This window comes from Aegilops tauschii, chromosome 5 (assembly GCF_002575655.3).
Source record: "Aegilops tauschii subsp. strangulata cultivar AL8/78 chromosome 5, Aet v6.0, whole genome shotgun sequence".
NCBI classification, from domain to species: Eukaryota; Viridiplantae; Streptophyta; class Magnoliopsida; order Poales; family Poaceae; genus Aegilops; species Aegilops tauschii.
The window spans coordinates 329,872,336-329,894,150 of NC_053039.3; positions in this window are offsets into that span (position 1 = coordinate 329,872,336).

Here is a 21,815-nt window from a genome sequence, read left to right on the forward strand (position 1 = left end):
GAATATTGATGCTGCTGCCCCCATCCATGAGTACCTTAGTAAATCTGTACCCTCCAACCTGAGGTGCCACTACCAGAGCCAAATGGCCCGGATTATCAACTCGGGGCGGGTGATCCTCATGACTCCAGAGAATAGGGTGTTCAGACCATCGCAAGTAACGGGGAATCGCCGGCTCAACTGCACACACTACCCTTTTATGGAGCTTCTGATCCCACTTGCATAAACTCGTGGTGAAAACGTGGTACTATCCACTATTCAACTGCTTTGGGTTACTCTGATAACCAGACTACTGCTGCTGATTCCCTTGACCAGACTGTTGATTAAAACCACCTTGATTGCCTTGGCCCTGGAAACCGGAATTAGAACCGCCACCACCATAACTAGGACCGTGAGAGCCGGATCCGAGCTGCCGTCCGGCCCATGATTGTTCTGGAAAAAATGGAATTTCTATACTCCCTCATAATGAAGCAATCCTTCTAGAGGTGAGTGGCCGACTTTTCCTGCGTACCATGCTTCGGGCAGGGCTGATTCATCATCGCCTCAAGATTGAATTTTGGCCCTCCAAACCGAGGAGGCGGCTTTCCCTTGCGGCGCTGACTGTTATTCTGCGTACTGGTGTTGGCCACAAAATCCAAATTACCATCAGCCTTGCGCTTACCATTGCCACCCTGACTTGCCGGGTTTTGCTGCCCTCTCATGTTGCTACTCTTCTTTCCCTTACCCGGCTTTTCATCATCAGACTTGGGGTCCTTGGTACTATTAGAGTCGGCATACTTGACGAGAGCCTCTATTAGCTCCCCCATGTCGCTGTAGTGGCGTTTAAGCCACCCCAGTTTCTGCTTAAGGGGCATGAAACGGCAATTCTTCTCCAACATCAGGACTGCTGAACCGGCATTGATACGATCCAATGAGTGTAGGATGGCTGAGACCCGGTGCACCCAATGGGTTGTTGACTCGCCCTCACCTTGGACACAGGAGTCCAGATCCACGATTGACATAGGCTGCTTGCATGTGTCTTTAAAATTCTGGATAAACCGGGTTTTTAACTCGGCCCATGATCTAATGGAATTGGCAGGCAGCCCTTTCAACCAAGTATGAGCCGTCCCATCCAACATCATGGTGAAATACTTAGCACATGCAGCATCTCCAACATCCAGCATCTCCATAGCCATCTCATAACTCTCAACCCAAGCTTCAGGGGGCTGATCCGCTGTGTAATTAGGCACCTTACGAGGACCCTTGAAATCCTTAGGTAGACGCTCGTTACGCAGAGCCGGAACTAGACATGGCACACCCAAGGTTCTAGAGGTCACACCTGCCTCCACGAAACTGACGGATAAACCGGGGACTGCTGTTGGGCCGCCAGCAGAGCCGCCTGCTCAACCTCCCGACGCGTCCTGCCCTGATCCACCAAATCCTGGGCATTATTACCTTCGCACGCCGGTTACGGTGTTGCTCACTGCTTGAAATGGTGGGCGACTCAATATGCCTTCTATAACTCCAACTCGGTCGAGGAGTTGAGTGAATCCGCTCGCGGCTATAAGAATAAGCCACCTGCTGAGCCACAACTATCTGAAGGAGTTCTCTGGCCCTCCGTGTCTCTATCGCTGTTGGAGACTCGCCTTCAACTGGTAGAGCCGCCAATCGCGTTGCCGCAGCAATCATATTGTCCAAAGGGTTAGAATAATGACCCGGAGGCGTTGGAACATATTGAGGCGGAGTATTGTTCAAACATGGAGGGTCCACCGCACGTGGCTGAACCGGCGCTCCAGTCCCAGGCGCTTCGACCGCCCGGTTCACCATCGGCGGGTCACTGGTCCCTGCTCCAGGTGTGTTGAAGAGGTTCCTTGGCTCATAAACCGGGGGTAGATGACTCTGGTGCCTCCTCCTCATGATCTCGTTTGAAGCGTCTGATCCAAGGTGAGCCAGAAAGATTCTGCCTGGTTCCGTTGTGCCTGGGCATCCAAAGCAGCTCGCTCCATGGCCATCCTAGCGTTCTCAGCCGCCAGCTCTTCCTTGGCCTGAGCTATCTCATCTCGTAGCTTCGCCACATCTATCTTGTGTTGTTCCTAGTTGTCCGGGGTTACCTCCACCCCCATCAGAGTCGCTAAGGCCTCCAACAATTCTGTCAAAGCTTGAGCCGGCGGGCATGCAGTGCCACTAGCACCAACCATCACTACAGCAGCCGAGCTAGAGGTCATAGCCGCGGCGGCTGTTGAGCCGAGCGTTGGCTGTGTACCGGACATGAAGATCGCAACTCTGTTCAGCGGCTCATAGGGGTCCGGAATATTGTCGCCATCAGAACAGCCCCCAAGCCGACCGTCTTGTAGTTGATACATTGAATCAGTCTCACCGGTGGATGACTCACCATCAGAGTAGATGGCCATCTCACCACAAGACACAGATCCTTCTCCAATTTCCACCCCATGGGTGAAACCAACAAAGACACGCTTCATGGTGGGCTGAACCCGGGCGGGTCGCGCACGCTGAGCCGTCTCGATGATGTCAGTGCAGATGTCCGGCTCAGGGCCCGGTTCGTCGATCTTGCCGATGAAGACGTGGATTCCATCGAAGGGGACCCGATACCCGTACTCGATTGAGCCGGTCTCCGGGCCCCAGCCTGCATCGTCGATGTGGAGCTTGCCGCGATGACTCTTGGTCATCCGACCCACAGTGTATCCCTTGATCCCTTTGAAGCTGCCCTTCAAGAACTCAAAACCACCGTGCGCTGGCCCCATGGTGGGCGCCAACTGTCTTGGAATTGTCACGACAGATGTCCTAGCAGAAGGACTTAGTCGTGGAGCGATCGCAGCTAGGTTATCTTAAAGGGGTTAATTGGGACAAAGGACACAGAGGGTTTATACTGGTTCGGCCCCTCACGATGGGGGTAACAAGGCCTACTCCAGTTGGGATTGTATTTATTGGGTTTCAATTACCAGGGAGCGAATACGCTTGACCTAGTTCTCGATCTCTCCTTTTCTCGCCCTAAACCGTCGGCGGGTCGTCCCTTTATATACACAGATTGACACTCGGCGGCTCATACACAACGTGTCCGGCTCGGTGACTAACTACGCCTACCTTACAAAGCAAGTGATACATACATGGCGGTTCATCCTTTTGGGTCTCAAGTCGCCATTGGTCTTGGGCCATCAACGGGCTCGTATGATCCGCCATCTTCATTGGTAAGCCGCCAGTGGCATGACCCGACCCCTCCTGAGCGGTTCATACCCAATAGTTATATCCCCAACAGGGAGGCATGAGCTAACATACTTTTCGTACTTGGATCATATGCACTTATGATTGGAACTCTAGCAAGCATCTGCAACTACCAAAGATCATTAAGGTAAAACCCAACCATAGCATTAAGTATCAAGTCCTCTTTACTCCCATACGCAACAACCCCCTTACTCGGGTGTAAGCTTCTATCACTCTAGCCACCCACCATAATCGAATCATGAATGTATTGCAGCACCCTACAACGGGGATCCCTCGCATTTGTGTGACACGGAGGGCATCGTAGGACTGCACCAAAATAAAATATACAACTCAAACCAATCATGATCATCAATCAACCCATAGGACAAAACAGATCTACTCAAACATCATAGGATAGCCACATATCATTAGGCAATAATATATAGTGTCGAGCACCATGTTTAAGAGAGAACTGCAGCGGGAATAGAGAGGTTACACCAATGCATAGAGGGGAGAAAGTTGGTGTTGACGGTTGCAAGGTTGTTGATGTAGAACGTCGTCACGATCCTTGCCCCGGCGGCACTCCGGCACCACCGGGAGAGAGCCCCCCTCCTCCTTCTTCTTCTTCTTCCTTGGCCTTCCCCTAGATGGGAGGAGGGTTCTCCCTCTGGCCCACGGCCTACATGGCGGCGGAGGGGCAGGAGCCCCTCCTAGATTGGATATATCTCTCTGTTCTCTTCTGTTTCGCGTTCCTGTTTTTCAGCCCTTCACCATTTCCTAAATTCCCGGAGATCCGTAACTCCGAGTGCGCTGAAATATTTACACGATTTTTTCCCATAAATTATCGTTCTTGCGGCGAAACATGGGCCCCAACCGACATACATGGTGCCCACTAGGAACCACCGCACGCCAGGGGGAGTGGGCCGCACCCTGGTGGGTAGTGGAGGTTGTGGGCCTCCGTTTGTGTTGATTCCACCTCCCAAAAATCACATATATTCCAAAATAAATCTCCATAAATTTTTATCGCGTTTGGACTTCGTTTGATATGGATATTCTGTGAAACAAAAAACATGCAACAAACAAGAACTGGCACTGGGCACTGGATCAATATGTTAGTCCAATAAATGGTATAAATTGTTGCCAGAAGTATGTGAAAGTTGTATAATATTGGCATGGAACAATAAAAAATTGCAGATACGACGGAGACGTAACAGGTCTCAGCTGTCAGGGGAGGAATCATTTTTTTGCGTAATAAGAAGGCACTTCCTTCCATGCGAAGATGTAGCTGGTTGGTCCAGCTGTCCGCCTCCCCATGTACAGTCCTCTTCCGATGGTTGTCGTTCATTGACCATGTTGACGCCGCCGCGCCGAGAGCACCAACGTGGTGGATGACGGCGAGGCCTAGGAAGGGAACGAACCAGAGCTGGGGAAGACAAGGCAGTGGTTTCCCACGCGGAAGGGAGTATGAGGGTTCACTGGTTCGGCTGCAATGTGAGGCTGTCGTCGCCGGAAAATAACATGGGATGTGGGTGAGTAAAGAGAAGGACTAGCCAATGGTGGGAGTGGTGTAGGGCGGTGATGCCTGCGCGGCATCATAGCCGGCCATGGGAGGCGGGAGCAGGCGGTACGGCCGGAGTTGGTTTGGGCGGCTGGATCAAGCAGACCAGAGGTTGAAGAAGCAACACGGCGGTTGGATTAAGATTCAACGGTCACTGTTGCTAGAACCGTTTGTTGACTAAGTTGACAAAGCGATGCGTACACGTCAACTTAGTAGGCCCACAAGTCAGTGATACGTCTCCAATGTATCTATAATTTTTTATTGTTCCATGTTGTTATATTATCATTCTTGGATGTTTTACAATCATTTTATAGCAACTTTATATCATTTTTTGGGACTAACCTATTGACAGAGTGCCCAGTGCCAATTGTTGTTTTTGCTTGTTATTTTACTTTACAGAAAATCAATACCAAACGGAGTCGAAACGCAGTGAAACTTTTTGGAGATTTTTTTGTACCAGAAGAAATCCAGTGGACCAAAGAAGTACCAGAGGGGAGCCCCGAGGGGGGCACAACCCACTAGGGCGCGCCTGGGCCTGGGTTGTGCCCACCTCGGTGGCCTCCCGCACCGCCTCTTCGCCCTATAAATTCCCAAATATTCGAAAAACCATAGGGGAGTTGATAGAACAGAAGTTCCGCCGCCGCAAGCCTCTGTAGCCACGAAAAACCAATCTAGACCCCATTCTGGCACTCTGCCGGAGGGGGAAATCATCGCCGGTGGCCATCTTCATTATCCCGGCGGCCACCATGATGAGGAGGGAGTAGTTCACCCTCGGGGCTGAGGGTTTGTACCAGTAGCTATGTGTTTAATCTCTCTCTCTCTCTCTCGTGTTCTTGAGATGTCACGATCTTGACGTATCGCGGGGTTTGTTAATATAGTTGGATCATATGGTGTTTTCCCCTCTCTATCTTGTTGTGATGAATTGAGTTTTCCCTTTGAGATTTCCTTCTTATCGGATTGAATACTTTTATGGATTTGAGAACACTTGATGTATGTCTTGCTATGAATACCCGTGGTGACAATGGGGTATCATATTGATTCACTTGATATGTGTTTTGGCACTCAACTCACGGATTCCCGAGGTGACATTGGGGTATTATATGCATAGGGGTTGATGCATGTTCTTGTCTTTGTTTCTCCGGTAGAAATCTTGGGGCACTTTTTGAAGTTCTTTGTGTTGGATTGAATATTATGAATCTGAAATTGTTTGATGCATATCGTATAATCAACTCACAGATACTCGCGGTAACATTGGAGTATCTAGGTGACATTAGAGTTGGTTGATGTGTATCATATGGTGTTATTTTAGTATGAACTCTTGGTTAGATTGTTCGGAAAGAATAGCTTGGTGTTATTTTAGTACGAACTCTAGGATAGATTGATCGGAAAGAATAGCTTTGATGTGGTTTCATACCTTACAAACAATTTCTTCTTATGTTTTCTACTAGATAAGAACTTTGGAGTGATTCTTCATCGCATGTGAGGGATGGTTATATGATCCAATTATATTAGCATTGTTGAGAGATTGCACTAGCGAAAGTACGGACCCTAGGCCTCATTTTCAAGCATTGCAATACTGGTTGTGCTCACTTTTGTCACTTGCTACCTTGCTGTTTTTTATTGTCCTATTACCAAAATCAAAATCTACTATCATTACTACACTTGTATCACCATCTCTTCGCCGAACTAGTGGACCTACAATTTACCATTGTATTTGGTGTGGTGGGGACACAAGAGACTGATTATTATTTGGTTGCAGGGTTGTTTGAGAGAGACTATCTTCATCCTACGCCTCTCATGGATTGATAAACCTTAGGTTATCCACTTGAGGGAAATTTGCTACTGTACTACAAAACTCTGCGCTTGGAGGCCCAACACGAGTCTACAAGAACAAGTTGTGTAGTAGACATTACTCGGCAGGTCTAAACGTATAGTAGTTTTCCACCTTTAACAGGTTGAGTAAAGTTCTGGCCAGCTGGGCCAGAGAATACCATGGGCTTTTAACAGGCTAAAAACTAGATTGGGCTAGCGTTGAGCAGAAAAATTCACGGGCCAATACAGTCCGAAACTGCCTAAGGCCCATGTTTGGCCCAAATAGGACGAGTCGTTAACATGCCAAAATATATCTCGGGCCTGTTTGGCCCAATAAAATTATGGGATTTAAGCAGGCCGATATCCACGCGGGCCATAGGCCCAAAAGTGTCACGAGCCATTATCAGATGGGCTATAAGCATGCCGGATTCAACGCGGGCTGTAATCTGTTACACGGGCCATTAACAGGTCGATAGGCCAGTTGGGCTGAAATTTATCCACAAAGACTACGGGCTGTTAAGAGACCTAAAGTTACTCCAGGCAAGAAATAGCCCAGTTTCTGCATGGGCCGTTAAATGGCCTAAAGTTAAACCAGACTGACAACGTCCCAGATGCACCACGGGCCGCTAATAGGCCGAAACTATTATCGGGCCGAACTGGTAAACGGGCATTTAACAGGCTGAAATACAAACCTGGCTTAGAATGGGCCCAAAAGAACAGTGGCCCGTTAATGGGCCTGATCTGATATGGGCCGTAATTTGGCCCAAAACATGACAGGCTGTGAACGGGCCTGATCTGATATGGGCCTCAATTTGACCCAAAACATGGCAGGCTGTTAACGGGCGAACCCACTAGTGTGTGAAAAATATGGTGGGCCTTTAGCTAGGGCAGCCTTTTTACCTTAAATGGGACACTGTTGGGTTGTGCCACATGTCGACATATCATAGGCATCTTCCGTCCATTGTAGGGATGACATCTGTCCCAACGATGAGCTGACATGTGCACTATCCGGCGAATGAGAATTTTACACATGGAAAATCCCCATTGGTCGGGGCTGTTAACGGGTTATCGGATCCAAACCGGAACCCGGTAGCTTAACGGTGACCCGTTATGGTGGATGCCACGTGTCGGTCACCCTTGACGAAAGCACTTCTATGACGCGCGATTTATCGTCATGGAAGTGGACACTTTCATGATGATAATTTTGGTAATGTCATGGAACACTTCTACGACAACACATGTATGACTACTTGATTCTGTCATAAAATTGTCATGGATGTACATGCATGACAAAAAACGTGACCTACTGTGACAAACACGTATCGTCACGGAAGTGTACTTTTTTTGTAGTGCTAGGTGATATTAGAGTTGGTTGATGTGTATCATATGGTATTATTTTAGTACGAACTCTTGGTTAGATCCATCAGAAAGAATAGCTTGATGTTATTTTAGTACGAACTCTAGGATAGATTGATCGGAAAGAATAGCTTTGAGGTGGTTTCGTACCCTACAAACAATTTATTCTTATGTTCTCCGCTAGATAAGAACTTTGGTGTGATTCTTCATCGCATGTTGAGGGATGGTTATATGATCCAATTATATTAGCATTATTGAGAGATTGCACTAGCCAAAGTACGGATCCTAGGCCTCATTTTCAAGAATTGCAATACCGTTTGTGCTCTTTTTAGCAATTGCTACATTGCTTTTTTATTGTTCCTATTACAAAAATCAATATCTACTATCATTACTACGCTTATATCACCATCTCTTTGCCGAACTAGTGCACCTATACAATTTACCATTGTATTTGGTGTGTTGGGGACACAAGAGACTTTTTATTATTTGGTTGCAGGGTTGTTTGAGAGAGACCATCTTCATCCTACGCCTCCCATGGATTGATAAACCTTAGGTCATCCACTTGAGGGAAATTTGCTACTGTCCTACAAAACTCTGTGCTTGGAGGCCCAACATGAATCTACAAGAACAAGCTGTGTAGTAGACATCACCCATCGATGCAGATAGAACCATGGTTGTACTGGCCCATGAACTAGCCCCACCACACATAATCGAGACTCTTCTAGATTGTACACCTACACCGTTGGACAGAGAACCAGCTACACCCCATCTAACCGCAACCCCAGGAGATAGTAACCCACTTCTAGTTGACACATCACCATGTCCACCATAGAGTACCCCCACACGAGCATTTTTTAGGCAACTGCAATGCCCAAAACACGAAGACCACCAGAGCGAACCCCAACTCCACATTTAAAGCAGAAGAGCAACTGTTCTCAGGTCAGATTTCGTAGCTATGGTGCATACTCCTTTTTCTCTTGCATCACTGTATTTACTCATACCAACTAATTTTGAATTTGAAGGATCCAACTGAAACTCCAATGGCGCAACAGGTATGTTTTAAACCTATTTCTTTAACTGGATTGTTGTTCTAACTTCTTGCTCTATATTGATTTCAGTTTCAGTTATATAAACAGTTATGTTCTCATGTCATGCACATTACAGCGTTGTTAGTGTTGTGTAGTTTTCCACACTTATATTCTATCTATGTTGTTGTGTCTTAAAAAGATATGATTTGAACTATGTCTCATCTTGATTTGGCAACATAAACTAGAATGATATAGACAATACAGTGACCATAGTACATAGATATATGTTTTTTTCATGCTGTTATCCTGTCCACCTTACTACTGAACCGGTTTACCAAAATGACTTTCATATACTACATGATAAACCGTTGATGTGTCTGCCTGTTTCTCTTGTAGAATGCGAACAAAATATTGGAGAAGAGCACCCCCATTATGCAATGTTAGATAAAGTAATGCAGATAAGGTTGAAGATAGTGAGACAACCCTGTTGGTCTCCAAGAAAGGTGGTAAAAACTATCTTGTAGACAGTGAGACAACCCGAAAGTACTGCATTGATGTAGTGTTCGAGTTACTGGCCACTACCGCTAGCACAAGCTCTTCAAACTCGCTGCCTGAATCACTTCGGGCTTCTTCAGTCTCAGCTACAAGCTGAAAGGCATCAGTCAGCTGTGCTGCAGCAAGAATCCGAAGGACCGAGGAAGTCGCTGCAGAATTCAGATGCATACTTTCTGGTGCAACAGCAAGCGGGGATTTTAGCGCCTAACAAGAGAAAGCTAATAAGCTTGCTAAGCTTCTTGCTAGCATGGTGGGTATCCAGGATATCGTTCTTGAGCTCTTCAAGTGGTTTCAATTCTGGACTTGTTTTGCTGTCGCGTTTATTTGCACTGGTGGCCAATTTTGACGCCCAGTGTATGTAATATGCTGCTTTGTTCACTATATTTGCTCTGGTGGCGAACTTTTATGCCTAGTGGATGTAATATTTGTAATAGTCGTAATAGCATAGCGTAAGTTGCTTGCTTATTTATTTTCTTATTGTCTTGTTTATTTTTTTGCTTGTAGTCACTGCAGTTCTTTTTCCGCGGTAACCTTTTTATTTAGAACTAGGCAACAATAACCTTGGGCAACATACAGACCGTTGTAACCATGGTCCTGCTGCCTGCTGATACGTCTCCGACGTATCTATAATTTTTTATTGTTCCATGCTATTATATTATCTATCTTGGATGTTTTATATGCATTTATATGCTATTTTATATGATTTTTGGGACTAACCTATTAACCTAGAGCCCGGTGCCAGTTTCTGTTTTTCCTTGTTTTAGGGTTTCACAGAAAAGGAATATCAAACGGAGTCCAATTGAGCTGAAACTTTCCGGAGACTATTTTTGGACCAAAAGAAGCCCACGGAGTACCGGAGATACGTCAGAGGAGTCCCGAGGCCACCACATGGGTGGGGCGCCCCCTAGGGCGCCCCCCAACCTTGTGGGCTCCTCGTGGACTCCCCTGACTTTTTCTCGATGCCAACACCTCTTATATATCCCCAAACCTCCAGAACAGAACCTAGATCGGGAGTTCCGCCACCACAAGCCTCTATAGCCACCAAAAACCAATCGGGACCCTGTTCCGGCACCCTGCCGGAGGGGGAAATCATCACAGGTGGCCATCTTCGTCATCCCGGCGCTCTCCATGACGAGGAGGGAGTAGTTCACCCTCAGGGCTGAGGGTATGTACCAGTAGCTATGTGTTTGATCTCTCTCTCTCTCTCGTGTTCTTGATTTGGCACGATATTGATGTACCTCAAGCTTTGTTACTATAGTTGGATCTTATGATGTTTCTCCCCCTCTACCTTCTTGTAATGGATTGAGTTTTCCCTTTGAAGTTATCTTATCGGATTGAGTCTTTAAGGATTTGAGAACACTTGATGTATGTCTTGCATGTGCTTATCTCCTGTGACAATGGGATATTCACGTGATCTACTTGATGTATGTTTTGGTGATCAACTTGCGGGTTCTGTGACCTTGTGAACTTATGCTTAGGGGTTGGCACACGTTTTCGTCTTGACTCTCCGGTAGAAACTTTGGGGCACTCTTTGAAGTTCTTTGTGTTGGTTTGAATAGATGAATCTGAGATTGTGTGATGCATATCGTATAATCAAACCCGCGGATACTTGTGGTGACATTGGATTATCTAGGTGACATTAGGGTTTTGGTTGATGTGTGTATTAAGGTGTTATTTTAGTACGAACTCTAGGGTTGTTTTTGATACTTATAGGAATAGCCCAATAGATCGATCAGAAAGAATAACTTTGAGGTGGTTTCGTACCCTACAATAATCTCTTCGTTTGTTCTCCGCTATTAGTGACTTTGGAGTGACTCTTTGTTGCACGTTGAGGGATTGTTATATGATCTAGTTATGTTATCATTGTTGAGAGAACTTGCACTAGTGAAAGTATGAACCCTAGGCCTTGTTTCCTAGCATTGCAATACCATTTTCGCTCACTTTTACCATTAGTTACCTTGCTGTTTTTATATTTTCAGATTACAAAAACCTATATCACCATCCATATTGCACTTGTATCACCATCTCTTCGCCGAACTACTGCACCTATATAATTTACCATTGTATTGGGTGTGTTGGGGACACAAGAGACTCTTTGTTATTTGGTTGCAGGGTTGCTTGAGAGAGACCATCTGCATCCTACGCCTCCCACAGATTGATAAACTTAGGTCATCCACTTGAGGGAAAATTGCTGCTCTCCTACAAACCTCTGCACTTGGAGGCCCAACAACATCTACAAGAAGAAGGTTGCGTAGTAGACATCACCTGCTATAGTGACCATGGGCCTCCTAAGGTCTGTATGATCCATGGGCCTTCTACGGGCCGTAGAATCGTGGGCCTTCTACAGGCCGTATGATTGATTGGTCAAACATAGGCCGTACTATTCGTGGACCCATAGTGGTCCGCAATGTGGGTCCTAAACGGTTTAGAATGGGAATCGTCTGTTTATGGGCCGACCATAATGGGTCATTAATAGTCATGTATGTATAACGGGCTTAATTCTATCGACAGGCATAACTGGTCGTTAATGGGCCGTATTAGATGACGCTATGAAACGACCCACTGGATTAACAGGACACAGACGGCCTGACTGTAACCATAGGCTAAATTTGGCCCATCAGCGGAACAGGACAGTAACACAACGTAAGTAATCATATGCTGGAAATGAGCCCAAGAATAAATGGCCCTTAGAAGGCCGAAAGGTAACACGGGCTGGAAACGGCCCAACGGAATAATGGGCCATCAATGGGTATAAAGTGATTTACTGTTCATTATGGGCCAGTTTCACCACTGGCCATTAAAGGGCCCTGATTTACAAAGGGCCTCATATGGGCCGAAAGATGTCATGGGCTGGAAGTTACAACGGTCTGGAATCATATTGGAAGGCCCAGATGACGCTACTAGGCCTAATTCGGATAGGCCATAACGGCCGTGAGTTAGCAAGTTGTAAATGGGCTATATGCGAACAAGTCGTTAACATGCTTTCGTGGCCCGGCCCGCTACCTTTTGACTAAGTCAAACGGGCTAACCTTTTTAACCTAAATGGGCCGCTATTGGGCCTTGCCACACGTCAACATATCATAGGCGCCTCATGTCTATTTGGGTGGCTGACATCTGTCCCAACGTGGAGCTGGCACGTGGTTGCTAGAGCCAATGAGAATTTTACATGTGGAAAATCCCCATTGGTCCCGGCTGTTAACGGGTTATCGGATCCAAACCGAAACTAGATAGCTTAACGGCAACACATTACAGTGGATGCCACGTATCGGTTACCCTTGACAAAAGCACTTCCATGACACGCCATTTATCATCATTGAAGTGGACACTTCTGTGATGATAATTTTGGTATTGTCATGGAACACTTCTACGACAGCACATGTATGACTTGATTCTGTCATAAAATCGTCATGGATGTACATGCATGACAAAAAATGTGACCTACTATGACAAACACGTATCATCACGGAAGTGTTTTTTGTAGTGGTGGTAGTCTAATAAGACCGGCTCATGGGTGAGATGGAGTTGGACTATGAGGCACCTCGGTTCATGGTCTTCGAGTGACTGGCTCATGAGATAAACCGGGAGACAACTCCCCAGAGCTGCTTCTGGTCTTGCATTTCGATGCATTGGCTCACTAGGTTTTCTTCAAAAAGAAATTGTGAGTCTAAGTGAGCGTCTGGATGCGAAAATAGCACCTTTTTGACAACTAGTCTCGTTTTCTTTGGGATAAATGTTTCCGAGTTGGATGGGATTGAAATTACCTCAACATTGTCGGCTCGGCTGGTCTCTGTGTTATCCTGAGAAGAGGGAGGGTGAGCAAGTTGAACAAAAAGACGACCAAGTGAGTCAAGCTCTACCTTAGACTCTTCTTCAGCAGCCGCCTCATCGGCATCAACCGGCTCGTTTCTTTGCTCAACTTGGGGGGGAGTAGGGTTTCTGGGCCTGATCTTCCACCAATCAGAATTTTCATGCACTCATGATGAGACGGTAATTAAGCACAAGAGAGAAAACAAGTTATGGAAAACAAGAATCAACAAGTCTAGATATACTTACTGGAGGTACTAGATTAGTTAAGCAAAAGGGAGCTAGCCTGGTCAAATTGCTTTTATCTTTGGGGTCTCCCAACAATTCCTTTGTGGCCTTGTTGATTCATCCTCAGACAAAACGACTGGGCTGAAGCATTGAACATCAGCTGGCTCACCGGTGTAGTTGCACATTAAGGCGCCCCTCAAGCTAAGGGGTTGAATCTACCAGCTTATCCAGCACCGGGTCAGATCGATCCCGGTGAGGCCATGAGCCATCAAAGCTCCCAACTTAAAGTAATAAGGCACTATCTTCTTCCTTCCTTCATCAGATGGCCAACCCAGAAAGGTGACGGTAGCGTTGAGCCGTTCCAGTCTATAACCTGGCAGGGGATTTTCATTTTGTGGATCAGTATTTCTACAGTAAAACCAGGTCTTATGCCAACCTTTGGGATGACTCGCCAACTTGGCCTCAGGGAAAGCTCCATTTTTCCTCTTCTAGATGGAGATTCCTCCGAGCTCTATGCCAGGTCCATCTTTGAACTCAGTCTGGTGGTTGATATTGAAAAACTCCCAGAAGAGACTAACAGTTGGCTCCGTCTGGAGTTACACTTTGCAGAAGACTTGGAATTGGCATAAATTTGTGGTTGAGTTTGGGCAGAGATCCTGAGGCCTGAGGTCCAAGAAGTTGACCATGTCTCGGAATTTTTTGACCCAGGCGGTCGGAAACCCATGTGCAAATAATCTGCAGATATGATAACTTCCCCTAGATGAGGTTGGGGGGATTCTTCTTCAGGCGCACGCCAGCCGATTTCTATTTGAGTCGGCAAAAGACCTTGGCTCACAAGATCATCCAACATGATGTGGCTGATACCTGGGATTTAACCCAGTCGACGACCTTGTTGGTTTTAGGGGCCATCAAGACTCCGATAACATTCAGCTGCAAGATAAATGTTACAAAAATAAGCTGGCGTACTATGTTCGTATGTGGTAAGCCGATAAATCATTCGAGTTATGAAGCAAATAAGCCGGAATACAGTAAGTCGGTTATGGTTGTCCAGTTTATAACTATTGGATTTAGGTGGGACATAGCAAATATACTAAGGTATCTATGAGCCGGCATACCAGTAAGCCGACACTGGCTATTCAGTAGCATTCTGGAATTTCACCAAGTGTTGGGTGGCCTGGTGAGTTGAACTTGCCATAAACAGAAATCTTACGAGGTGACTATATCTACGGATTTAAAAAAATGCTTTGAAAAGAAAGGTTAAAAACCTAGACGCGACACAGATGCGAAAGTTGGACTACCAATGGGGGTATATAAAAAGCATCAAAAAGGATTCGGGATGAATGGCATCGCCGCAGCGATTAATGGGTTTTCCACGAGTCATTCGAATGGATCTAAACCTACGGCGGGTGAATCGCGATGAATGTCGATGAGATGCTGATGAACTACGGGAAAGAAAAAGGGGCACTTACAGATCTGTAGAAGAGGATTTCGGGGGCGTCGGAGCACAGTAGGTGTCACCGGAGCGTTTCTTGACAAAGCTCTAGCGATGGTGGTGCTCGTCCTCGAAGTTGTTGCTGGAGGGTGATGAGCTCGTCCAGGCATGATGGCAGTGGCAGATGGAGGAAGAAGATGTGCGAGAGAGGAGAGGGTAAAAATGAACCTCGGGACCCCTCGTGTGTATTTATAAGACGGAAAGAATGTCGAACGACATGTGCGAAAATTGGGGTGGCATAGTAAATTTTGGATGGAAAGACACCTTGATTTTCGTGCTTGTCAGATCCACTCAAAGATCCGATGTGATGTCATGTGTAAGATACGGGAACCAAAGAAGTGGCGCCATCAAATGAAGGAGGGAAAATGCTAGGTGTGAAGACATCACGAGCAGGCAAATCATGCTTGGCTCGGTTAGGAACAAAGTCGAAGGACCAAGAAGAAGTTCCGACTTGACAAAGATGACCCGGAGTTTACCTTGAGCCATTTCCTACTTTATTTGTTTTCCCAAGGTAAAGTTTAACATGGGTAAACCCAAATTAAACCGGGGGCTAATGCTGGGGATATACCCCACGGCATGACCCAACCAGAGATATGACCCGACAGTCATGTGGCGGCTTAAAGATGACCCGACCGTTTGGGCTGTGACGAGCCACAAGATTCAAGGCCCAGGGGGAAGGTTGAGGAGAAGGCCGGCTTACAACCCGGAGTTTGGCAAGACCGGCTCAAGAAGGAAGCCAGAAGGAATCCCCCTTGCGTGAGGAACAAGATAAGTAGAGAATAGACTAAGACACGGGTTGTACTACGACCTGGAGTCAATTGTAAATCGGGGACTCACCTGTTATATAAAGGGGAGCCCCTAAGTAAAGGACTAAGTTACAAGCTCTCGAGTACTAGGCTAGCCAAAGTGGCACCTTTGTAATCGGGATCTCAAGAAATAATCAAACAAACAGGACGTAGGCTTTTACCTCCACAGTGAGGGCACTACTGCAGGATGCTGCTAACGCGACACTACGATCAGATATCCTTTGACGAAACTGTGTGTGATGCATTAATCACAAACGGGGATGTAAAAACCCGTCAAAAAAGGTGCAAAACATTTGCGATGGCGGAGCCATCAAACATGGTTCAGATTTTAGTTGCATGTGCGATTCAGGGCACACGGTTAACCCGTTCGAACTATTTTTGATGAGGCAGAACAACAGAAACGGGCAGCCATATCAATGTGTGTGCGATATATGGCATATAGTTCGCTCCGATGAACTGTTTGCTATTAGGGAGTGCAACAGAAACGGTTAGCCAGATCAAGGTGTGTGTGATATAGGGCATATGGTTCACTCGGACGAACTGTTTTCGATTAGCGAACACAACAGAAATGGTTCAACTTAACAAGATGTGTGTGATACGTGGCAAACAGCCGACTCGGATGAACTGTTTGCGATGAGAAATTACAACACAGACGGTTTATACAGTTACTTCATGTGCGATTTTGTGTGTACAAAAAACTTTGAAAAATGCAAACTAGTTGCTTGCGGTGGCTAGGAGTATCGCACACCATGCGTCTGCGAGTACTCGTGTGCGATGATTAGTAAGTTACACATATGTTTCCTTATGTTAACACTTGTGTGATAAATAACACGTGGCACTGGATACGGTATTCGAGTTGTGTGTGTGCTCCACTTAGTCTTCCCGCGCTCCACCGAATGCTTCCCTCGCTCCACATGGGTGAATTGTAAAATCCACGCCTCGATCCCGATGATGTGGTGGCCACAGGCTCAAGCGCATCCTTGGCGGAGTTGACGTCCCCGACGAAGTAGAACATCGCCAACGTGATATCTTGAGGATGCAGGTGATGGACGGAATTTGCTACCAGGCTAGAGACATGAAAATGGAGCGGTTCCGCAGAGTTGTCATGCGTGCAATTGTGATGTCTACTACGCAACTTTATTCTTGTAGACACCTGTTGGGCCTCCAAGCGCAGAGTTTTGTAGGACAGTAGCAATTTTCCCTCAAGTGGATGACCAAAGGTTTATCAATCCGTGAGAGGTGTAGGATGAAGATGGTCTCTCTCAAACGACCCTGCAACCAAAATACAAGAAATCTCTTGTGTCCCCAACACACCCAATACAATGGAAAATTGTATAGGTGCACTAGTTCGGCGAAGAGATGGCGATAAAAGTGTAATATGGATGGTAGAAATATATTTTTATAATCTGAATAAATAAAAACAGCAAGGTAGCAAATAGTAAACGGGCGCAAAATCGGTATTGCAATGCTTGAAAATGAGGCCTAGGATCTGTCCTTTCACTAGTGCAACCTCTCAACAGTGCTAACATAGTTGGATCATATGATTATCTCTCAAAGTGCAATAAAGAATCACTCCCGAGTTCCTTTTAGCGGAGAACAAAAGATAGAAATTGTTTGTAGGGTACGAAACCACCTCAAAGCTATTCTTTCCATTCGATCTATTCAAGAGTTCGTACTAAAATAACACAAAGCTATTCTTTCCGTTCGATCCATCCTAGAGTTTGTACTAAAATAACACCAAAGCAAATTCATATTCATAATACTCAATCCACACAAAGAACTACAAGGAGACCCCAAAGTTTCTATCAGAGAAAAGATAATAGAAACGTGCATCAACCCCTATGCATAGATTACCCCAATATCACCACGGGAATCCGCAAGTTGAGTGCCATAACATATATCAAGTGAATCAATATGATACCCCATTGTCACCTCAAGTATTCATATCGCAAGACATACATCATGTGTTCTCAAATCTGAACATTCAATCCGACATGACAGAACTTCAAAGGGTAAAGATTCAATTCACCACGACAAGAGTATAGAGGGGAGAAACATCATATGATCCATCTATATTAACAAATCCCATCATATAGATCATGAGAGAAAGAGATTAAACACATCGCTACTGCTACAAACCCTCAGCCCGGGGGGTGGACTACTCCCTCCTCCTCATGGTGGCCGCCAGGATGATGAAGATGGCCACCGGGGTTGATTCCCCCCTCCGGCAGGGTGCCGGAACGGGTCTAGATTGGTTTTTGGTGGCTACGGAGCCCTGCGGCGGCGGAACTTCTGATCTAGGTTAACCCCAAAGGGTTTCGGAATATTTGGGAATTTATAGTGCAAAGAGGGGGTGCGGGAGGCCACCGAGGTGGGTACAACCCAATTGGCCGCGCCCTGGTGGGTTGTGCCCCCCTCGGGGCACCCCCCAGGTGCAGCTCTGGCCCATTAGGTTCCTTCTGGTCCAAAAAAAATCTCCAAAAAGTTTCATGGTGTTTGGACTATGTTTGATATTGATTTCCTGCGATGTAAAAAGCAAGCAAAAAACAACAATTGGCACTGGGCACTGGGTCAATAGGTTAGTCCCAAAAAATGGTATAAAGTTGCTATAAAATGATTGTAAAACACCCAAGAATGATAAAATAACAACATGAATACTTCATAAATTATAGATACGTTGGAGACGTATTAGCATCCCCAAGCTTAATTCCTACTCGTCCTCGAGTAGGTAAATGATAAAAGAAATAATTTATGAAGTGTGAATGCTAGCAAAGTGCACAACTTTGATCAATGACAATTTCAATCACTTTTCCTAGCATCATAACAGCAATTATTTCTTATAAAACTTCTCATGTTATAGTAGCAACCAATTCACATGTTAAGGTTCAAACAATGAACTCTCTTGAAACTCAACAACCTATGTTCTTAGTCACCAAGCAATTGCAATTCAACTTATTCAGCAGAGTTTAAGTAAGAGCTCCACATACTCAACCATCATATAGTCTTCTATGATTGCTAACACTCACCGCATACACATGAGCGAAACATTTCAACCAGACACATAGAAAGATAGGGGCTTATTGTTTTGCCTCCCAATGTATTCACCTCAAGGGTGATGTCAAAAATAATAATTCATGTTATCCATATTCAAATGGACATATGTGCCTAGATCTTTCCTCACCACATGATGCTTGCCAAAGGAGAAAAATAAAAAGGAATAGAGAGAAAAACTTTGACTCTTTGCATAAAAGTAAATACTGAAAAGTAAAAGATAGGCCCTTCGCAGAGGGAAGCAGAGGTTGCCATGCGCTTATTTGTTTGTATGCTCAACCCCTTAGTGCAAAAGAACGTCACGTTATATTGCCCCTTATGATAGCAACCATTATTATGCAGACTGTCGCTTTTATTCTTTGCCATCACAAGTTCGTAGAACGCTCAATTTTCTCTTACACTAAATGATCTAACACTTTTAGAAGCAATTTTTATTGCCTTATTGCACCGATGACAACTTACTTGAAGGATATTGCTCAATCCTTAGGTAGGTATGGTGGACTCTTGAAAATAAGATTTGGGTTTAAGGGTTTTTGGATGCACAAGTAGTATCTCTACTTAGTGCGGAGTTTTTGGCTAGCAAAGATGGGGGGCAAGCACCACATGTTGAGGGATCTATGACAATATGACTTCTATGTAAATATGAGCAAACATAAATCATTACGTTGTTTTCCTTGTCCAACGTCAGCAATTTTGGCATATAATATTTTGATGGGGGCTCACAATCACAAAAGATTTCCAGGATAGTGTATTTGCATGTGAAAATTCTCTTCCTTATACTAATTATTCGTGAATTGCTTGTATGACCAATATTGTGATTGTCAAGCCTCAAAAGATTTCACTTTCTAAACCCAATGTGAATCTACCACTAGGAATGATATAATTTCAACTTCATGCTTTTCAATTTATTCAACAATTTGCTCATAGGATATAAGTGAAGCACAAGACTAAATGACAAGCTACTCCAAAAAGATATAAGTGAAGATCATGAGCATAATATTTCTTTCTCTCAAATTAATTTAAGTGAAGCAAGAGAGAATTTCTTCAAAAATACTAAAGCACAACGTGCTCAAAAAGATATAAGTGAAGCACTAGAGCAATTCCATAGAAAAGAGCTTCGTTGACGGGATGTGAATGCCGCTTACCTAGCCTCCCTGGCAACTATTTGAGGACTCTATTTTATTTAAAAACTTTCAGATCTAAGTAGTTTATTAACACAGAAAGCAAAACAAAATAAAATGACATTCCAAGGATAGCACACATCATGTGAAGAAGCAAACACTTAGGCTCAATCGATACTAACCGATATTTGTTGAAGAAGAAAGGTGGGATGCCTATCGGGGCATCCCTAAGCTTAGATGCTTGATACTTCTTGAAACATTATCTTGGGATGGCTTGGGCATCCCCAAGCTTGAGATTTTGTGTCTCCTTAATTCCTTTTATGTCACAGTTTCCCTAAATCTCAAAAGCTTCATCCACACAAAACTCAACAAGAACTCGTGAGATAAGTTAGTATAAACCAATGCAAAAACCTTATCATTCTTTACTGTAGCAAATCACAAAAATTATTATTCAACATTGCATACTAAATGCCTCTGCATATTCGAGGCTCAAGAACACAAGAACACTCAATACATCCACCAAAGCAGGACTAGGGTATTACGCATCTTCGCGGCTCGAACCTCGATAAACAACCCGTGTGCTTCCTGTCAGACCTGCTCTTTGCACAACCTCGCGCCCACCGACCGTAGAAGGGATCCCAGTGACCCCATAGGTGTCGTTCCCACCGACAGCGGGCGGCGGCTGGTGCATGGAGGTCAAAGAGCTCGCTTCCCGGTGAGCATGGGCGGCCTTGCTGCTCGCACGTGTCCCGTCGAGCCTGCGAGGTGGACAAGATGCACGCGTCCCGTCGAGCCTGCGCGGCGGACTGCTCGCACGCGTCCCGTCGAGCCTGCACGGCGGACTTCTCGCGCCCGTCCCGTCTAATCAAACAGCTGCACACACGCCACCGAGTATGGTTAAATTTTGACACGGTTAATATAATACAATCGTTTGCGATATTAACGTGTTAGCTTTTTGTTTCAAAAAGGACTTCATTGGCTACTAATGTGTGCGCCTCTTCTCAAATTGGACGATTTTTTTGACCACAACATATATGTGCCATGTCATGAAACCATGCCAAGTTTCATGTTTTTGGGGTGAGTTTCTGATTTACTGGTATTTATAAACCGAGATTTTCAATGTTTCAGGACGACAACAAGTTTGTAATTCATTCCCATTCCTTAAATGAGACCTAAACATGCACCCAATGACACATGTACGATTTCCCACCCATTTTGCTTCACTGGAGCATGTGCTTGTAGTTCAAATTTTAATTATGGACTACATTAAATGCATAGAAAACTTAGTAATTAGTAATATATACAATGGCCAAACGAACCCTGAACAGTTTCAAATTTCTATGTTGCCGGTACAAAACAAAGTTCAAGGCGAGAAGAGGCAGCGATTATCGTTTCGCCCACAAGAGGGGCATGTTTCCCTACCGGAGCCACGAGGGTTGCGACAAGCTCCGGTTTGTAAGAGGCTTGTAATATAGCTTCGCCCAAATTGGACAATTATATGTACCATGTAGTCACACCATGCCAAGTTTCATGATTTCCTGGTGAGTTTTGTATTTACAGAGATTTAAAAACCGAGATTCCCAATGTTTGTGGCCAAGCCAGGACGGCGAGACGGTTGAATTCGTTCTCATTCGTTCCATGGGACCTAAACATGCACCCCATGGAAACATGTACATTTTTTCTAGCCATTTTGGTGCACTGGAGCATGTATTTGTAGTTCAGATTTGAATTATGGACATTAAATGCCTAGAAAACTCAATTAATGAATAAAAAGGTCAAACGAACCCTGAATAATTTCAAAGTTCAGCG